Raw genomic sequence first — 7,626 nt, forward strand, 5'->3', positions numbered from 1 at the left:
CGGGATCTTGCCTCGGGTACGTCGAACGTATCGACTCTGATGGCACGGGGATCTCGGCGACACTCGTCGACGACGAGGGGGCGGACTGGGACTGAGCACGGCACGGTGGCGTTGACGGAAGCTCGGGGTTTGAGCGTGAGGCGGCGACGCGGCTCCGGGGCTGCTGTGGTGGTTCGGCGCGGGTGGATCTGAGGAGTAGAGGAGGAGGAGGCGGGGCGTCGCTGCAGTGGGGCGGCGAGAGCTCGTGGGGGCGGCGGACAGGGAGGCTGGTCGGAGGAGGAACAGGCGGTGCTGCTGGAGGCGGAGAGGCTGGGTTCGGGTGTGGCTGCTGGTCGTTGGCGGGGCGGCGAACAGGGCGGCGAGAGGTGGTGGTGAAGATGGAGGTGCGGCTGTTGGAGGTGGCGCTGGCTTTGGCGGTGGTGCAGGCGGATCCACGGGCGGCGCTCAGGCGGTCGACGAGGGCGGTGGTCGGAGGTCTGGTGGGCGAGCGGCGGCGGTTTCGGGTTGCTGGGTGTGAGGTGGTGGGTTCGCGGGTTGAAAGAGAGAGGGAGAAGAAGAAGGAGGCGGCGTGGATGATGAACAGTAGAGGGAAAACGAAAAACATATAATATATATATAATTGAAAATAGGGTTAGGGTTTAGGTTAAAATAATTAAAATAAATACTTTTGAGTACTTAAAAATTAAACTAATTACATAATAATTATCTACAATTAAAAACGTACATGTTGAGCTAATACAATATTTGATACAAAATAGTCGAAATATATACATATTATACAATTAAATGAGACTAATTAATAATAAAAATATTTCTACTTATATTTAAAATCAAATAATTATGGGATAATTATATACACAGTAAAACGTACTAGTTATACTAATACGATAGATAATATGTAACAATAGAAATAATACAATAAATTATACCAAAAATACGTAATTAATAATACTATGTATTATATGAAATAATTTGTAATAATATTAATAATACAATATATTATTTAAAATATTACGTAATAGTACCGACAACACAACAAATTAATTCTAGAAATTTTTACAGGAAAAAATAAATTTATAAATACCAAAATCATTTAAATAAATATATAATCAAAATTTTAAATCATAGAAAATTATAGAAAATCGAGAAAAATACAAATACTCTTTTATAAATAATAATTAAATATTTTAAAATACTAGAAATTTATTTTAATTAATATCAAAATTTCACGGTCATTACAGCCGCGAACGACCTCAATCTAATAGAAGAGTTCGCAACCCTTCTTCAATATCATCAACTTTGTGGCTGATATCTCCTCCAATGACCTCAAAGTGTAACGAATCAAACACCTCCACCTGAGGTGAACCAATGGCCATATCCAAACTACATCTATCAGCTGTACTCGAATCAAAACCCAACTCATCATCTGCATCCAAAACCAAATGATCTCCAAACTGTGTCACCTCAGTTGGAATCCCAAACGGTACAGAATGATCTAGAGTATATGGAATAATCTCCACCCAATGTGAAGTAGCATCAATCTCTACCTGCTGTGATACAACCAAGCTCTGTCCAAAACTCTCCACCTGCTGAGAGTCAAATAGCTCCCTTATCGAAGCCTCAACCGAAGTGACACAACCAGACCTATCTTCTAATGGAGTTTTACCTCCAATCATAGCAGTTGACAACTCTTTAATAGGATGACCCAAATATGTCGAAGCCTAGCAGTTGACAACTCTTTAATAGGATGACCCAAATATGTCGAAGCCTCAGTCCAGAAACTCTTCTGCAAACCATTGCTCGACCACAATATGTCGAAGCCTCAGTCCAGAAACTCTTCTGCAAACCATTGCTCGACCACAAACACCGATCCTCCTCCGGCAAGGTACGGTTCTCCAAATTTGCCACTCTATCTGGTTGCCCCAAGATTTTCTTTCCAACAAAGTGTCTCGAAATGCCGTGAGCTCGGCTCCAATACAGAATAGGTCCATCTTGTACCTCCTATCAAAATTAGAATGAAGTACCTTCACCTTTCTGTCCATCTTACACTTCTTCAAACTGTTAGAGACTACTAGGACTTTCTCCAATGGGGATTTGGTTGCAACCCAAACACGCCTAGACAGTCACCAACAAAGGAAACCAAACGCTTATTATCTCCTAATGATGCCCCCTTGGAAGGCCCCCAAACATCCACGTGAACTCCTCTAGAACGACCCTTAGCTCGGTGAATAGAGGTGCTAAACTTCACCTCGGTCTTCTTGCTCATATCAACATGTTCACTGGACTTCAAACTGCAGGTCTTCGTATCCTTTTTTAGTCTATGCGAGAAATCAATACTGGAATGACCAAGCCCCAAATGTCGCAGTCTAGTCGAATCAATAAAAGTCGCCAGTTCTCCACCTGCCACTATACCTCCAGTCAAGTAATACAGGTTATTCCTCCTGACGCCTTTCATCATAATCCGAGAGTCTTCCATAATCTTGAGAACCATGTCCTCAATTCGAACATTCAGACCCTCTCCAACCAAAGCTCCAATCGAGATCAAGTTCTTCCTCAAAGGAAAAACATATCTCACATCATTTAACTCCCTAACAGTCATGTCAAACATCTTGATGCGAATTCTTCCTATCATAAGGATCTGGCATGCACGGTTATCAGCCATATACACCACACCACTATCCAGCTTCTCAAAACTGGAGAACCATTTCCTTCTAGGGCACACATGATAGGTCGCACCACTATCCAACATCCACTCGGGTTCCTCTGAATAGCTACATGTAGGACTGATAGAAAGCGAATAAATAGAAGAGTCAGAAATATTACCATCCGATATGATGTTTGCTTCTGATGATGGTTGCTTCCCTTTTCCCTTCTGCTTACTCTTCATCCATTCGTTGAGATTTGGGCAGTCTTTCTTCCAATGACCAGTCTCCTTGCACCAAGCACACTGATCTTTTCTAATTGTAGGATGTCCTACTCTAGACTGTGACTTTCAATTCTTTCGGTTTGGACCCTTCCCTCTTGTGGCCAACGAATCTGCTACCGACTCAGTCGAAGTATCCTTATCCTTCTTCCGAAGCTGATAATTCACTAGTGCAGGAGTGACCTCATACGAAAGAGATACCTTCCCATTAATCAGAGTAAGGACGAATGTCTCATATTCCTCGTTGGGCAAGAAACTCAACAACAACAACGCCTTGTCCTCATCTTCAATCATGACATCCACATTAGCCAAATCCATAAGAAGCTTTGTGTAGGTATTCATATGATCTCTAATTGAGGTTCCTTCTTCAACTGGAAACGATAAAGTCTCCTCTTCAAATGCAAGCGGTTCTCAACACTCTTTGTCAGATACTTGCTTTCGAGAATCTCCCAAATCTTCTTCGCAGAAGTCTTATTCATCATATCATATTTTAGATCTTGAGTCAAACAAGATCTAATCACACCACACGCTGTTCGATTCATCTTCTTCCAAACCTTCTCTTCAATGTCATATGGCTTGCCATCTAACTCTAAGGTATCATCCAAATTCTGCGCGTTCAGCGCATCCAAAACCTCGCATCTCCATAATCCAAAATTGTTTGTGCCATTAAACTTCTCTACATCTATCTTCATAGAGTGGATATTCAAACTTTGAATGGTCTTCACGCCAGAAGCACCACCCTCGATACCCAAAGCACATTCTTTCCCCAACATCTTTCTCAACGCACCAACGAACGAAGAATAGATCCAAAACTAAAAAGATAGAGTCTTTTACCAAAAGATCTCACATTTATCACCAAACAAAGCTCTAGACGAGCTTTCAAATTGATATACTCCTCCAAATAGCCCAAGCGTAGCCCGGGCTCTGATACCACTTGTTGTGCGCAGCGAAAATTTTGGCAGAGTTTCTGGTGTACAATAATAGAGAAATATCAATAAGAATTCCTGTCTCACTAAGGAAATAAGAATCTTAAGTGAATATCTCAACAAAGTGAGATATCAGCTCTTCCTCTCATCAGTTCTAGGACTGACTTGTCGAGGGATCCTAATAAACTATTACAATGGCCACAAATACAAACAAACCAATTTTACGTGGTTCGGCAAATTGCCTACGTCCACGGGGAAAGGAGGGGGGAGATCTACTATTATAGGGAGAGAATACTACTAGGGTTTATAATTACTCAATCTAAACCCTCACACAAACTCTCAGATCCCTCACAAAGGGGATACCAAAATCCCTCGCAAAAGCCGCTGATTTTTCTTCACCAAACACATCCGCATGAACTCCTATTCTCCTGCTGTGATTTTTTCTGCCGCAGCCGCTAAAAATCCTTGCACCTCCTTCGTTGTCAAAGAAGAAACATGTAGCCGACTTTTTCTCTCCTGCACACCCTCAATTGCACACCAAACCTAGATGACAGATTAATAGGTATATATATAGCTGTAAAATAAGTTTTGGGTGGGCCTGCTAAAGTGCGGGTTTGTCTCCAGATCATTCACGTGGTTTCTTCACGTGGTCATCCTTTTAACGCTATCCAACAAGAATCTTTTATAGGAGGCTTCATTCATCAGCTCTATGTAAGAAAAGTCTCTTCCCTACATTTAGCGAAATGTATCACATATAATTCCTTAGTCTGGAATGACATTACCTCCAATAAGGAAGCTTTCTTACATCATTTGTCTTGGTCTCTTGGCTCTGGACATCTAATCAGGTTTTGGGAGGACAAATGGACTGGTAATAACACTTTATCAAGTCTTTATCCCTCTTTATACAGTTTAGCCATGTCTACCAATGTCTCTATTCGAAGTCAAGGAAACTTTCACAATAATATTTGGCATTGGCACCCACTTTTGAAAAGAAGCATTACATCTGTTTCCCATAATGCAAAACTTGATCTATTGAATCAAATTGGTTTACATAGAGTTATTAATAAAGTGGACATTCCTAAATGGTCTCTAACATCAAGCGGATCATTCTCTGTTAAATCTTTTTATGAGTTTTTAAACTCTAGAGGAATTCTATCTGCTTTTTTTAAGGTTGTTTGGAATACTGTTCTTCCGAGCAAGATTCAAATCTTCACATGGCTCTTATCCATGAATCGTTTACACACCAAAGATATTCTCATAAAAAAGGATGGCAAGGCGATCATTATTGTATCCTATGTGGTATGCATTTGGAAACTAGAGATCGTATCTTTTTTTCATGCCATATTACGATAAAAATCCGGAAGCATTTCTCTGATTACTACCTTCTTTTCATTTGGCCGAAATCAATAGAAGAACTTATTCTATCAATTGAATCTCTACACAATCAGGATATATGGGCTTTTATGGCGTTCCGTTTTATCTTCAGTTTGTTGGTGTATATGGACTTCAAGAAATAAATATATTTTTGAACAGACACCTTTCACTGTTCAATCTATCATTAATTCAGCAATTTCTGCTTTATATGATTGGGCAGGATCTGAAAGGAAGAAGAATGCTATCAAGTTAGCAGGGATTTTGCAGGAAAAGCCAATTTCAAAGTGCAGTGGAAATTAGGTGCGGCTAGTTTTTCTTTTCTTTTTTCTTTTTTCTTTTTTTGATACATGTATATATAATCTTTTGTGGACTGTTTTGTGTTTTTTCTCTTGGTTTATAGAAAGCTTAACTTCTTTTTACTATATGTATGGCCGGCTTTGGTTCTTCCTTATATCCGTGTCAACGGTGAATGACGGCAATGCCCTCTCTTCATCTTCACGGATGTATGGGAGAAGAAGGTTATACATCACTGGTTAAGAGAAATTACTTTTTCTATCTACCAAGTTTTCAAGGATACAGTTCGTATCATCTTTTGTAAACAATAATTACTCTTATTTTTAATGAACAAGGTATAACCCTTGTTTTTCCATAAAATAAATAAATAAATACAAATACAAACACATTAGTATTCGACTCGATTCAATCATTTTACCACCCCTACATTTTGGTGCAAAGCTTGTTGTTAGATATTCTGTTTTGGACCACACAAGCGAGATTGATGTGGACGCGTAGAAAACTGGAGGAGGAAAAAAAATAAGGAATGTGTGAAAAATATTAACAATTTAGCGTTGTCATGAAACCGACCAGCATTTAAATAATTAAAGGTAATGTAAATACAAAACGAAAAACGATGCAGATCTACACTTGAAAAGTAAAAGAGTTGCTATTGGACCAGATCTATTCAGGGCAAAATCTTGTCAGAACCGTCTAAAGGTTCAGGTGACCCCACATCAGGGAGCGGTCCATGAGCGGCTCCAATCTCGCGCGCATGTTCGAAGTTAAAAATTTTAACTCGTACATCATAAAAATCATAAAATTAAGTATAAAAGATATAAACACGATTAGATACATAAAAATCGAAAGAAATTTGTTGATGAAATATTGAATATTTACATCTAGTAATTAAGCAAGGATAACAAGTACACAATTCTTGAAGAAGAAAAAAATACTCTATCTACTGAAACTTGTGCAAACGACTCGTAATTAAGCTTAAATACTTTTGGAAAAAGTTACATAAACAACTACATGTGAAAGAGAGAGATACATTTGGTGCACATTCAATATTATGAATTGAATCCACCAATGCACAAATCAGATCAAAGCAACTGACCTTCTGACGCTTCGAGCCACGACTAGAGGTCCACATCAGCCCAACATAGAACCAACATTCTAATTGCTCTGGTTGAAACCAGGCTGATACAGAAAACAAGACTAATTTATTGTTTTAGACTTTCATTCTCAAATTCTACTTCCAAAATCTAATTAAAGTAACATGTGCTTTATACTTGCTAGCACATTGGCATGTGCGATGCACGTGCAAAAATATTCAGTTTTATGATTACTCTTACATTTTCATATAATAGTTTAATAATGATTTAATTTATGCAATTTTATTATGGAGATCTACATAGAAAATGTATCTTAAAAATGTTATTTAACAGCTAAATCTATTCTTAACGTAATTTTGCTGAGTAGTTTCCTATAAGTGATTAAAATAAAAAAAAATAAAAATGGGGATATTGTAAGTTTATTATATGTGTGTATTATCATTTCATGATTTAAAATTTTCTAAATATAAGAAAGGAAAAAACAAGAAAAGAAAAGAAAGAAAATAAATGTTTATCTTGAAAAATTATAACATTAATTATGCAAAGCTCAAATCATATCCTCACGTCAAGATTTAGAGTCTTCCAGAAATAACACTAGTAGAAAAACAAACAATCTAGACGGAAATTTCCGTCTAGATTGCTCCATTTCCCGTCTAGATTGGTTCACCTAGACGGAATTCCGTCTAGTTTGTTCCGTCTAGAATATTTCCGTCTAGATTGGGGCAAACTAGACGGAATTCCGTCTAGTTTGCCAACCTAGACGGAAAACAACCTAGACGGAAGTAAGAAATCCGTCTAGGTAGATTCCTAGACGAAAATCCGTCTAGGTTGGCAAGCTAGACGGAATTCCGTCTAGTTTGACAACCTAGACGGATTGCTACAGTAGCAACCTAGACGGAATTCCGTCTAGGTTGCTCTGCTACAATAGTTTTTTTTTTTTTTGCAAAATCTACGTTGCACGCTATATAATATATAACATGTTCATAATATTGCACAACACCAAATCATATTCATA

The sequence above is a fragment of the Asparagus officinalis genome, chromosome 4 (genome assembly GCF_001876935.1).
Source record: "Asparagus officinalis chromosome 4, Aspof.V1, whole genome shotgun sequence".
In the NCBI taxonomy this organism is placed as follows: Eukaryota; Viridiplantae; Streptophyta; class Magnoliopsida; order Asparagales; family Asparagaceae; genus Asparagus; species Asparagus officinalis.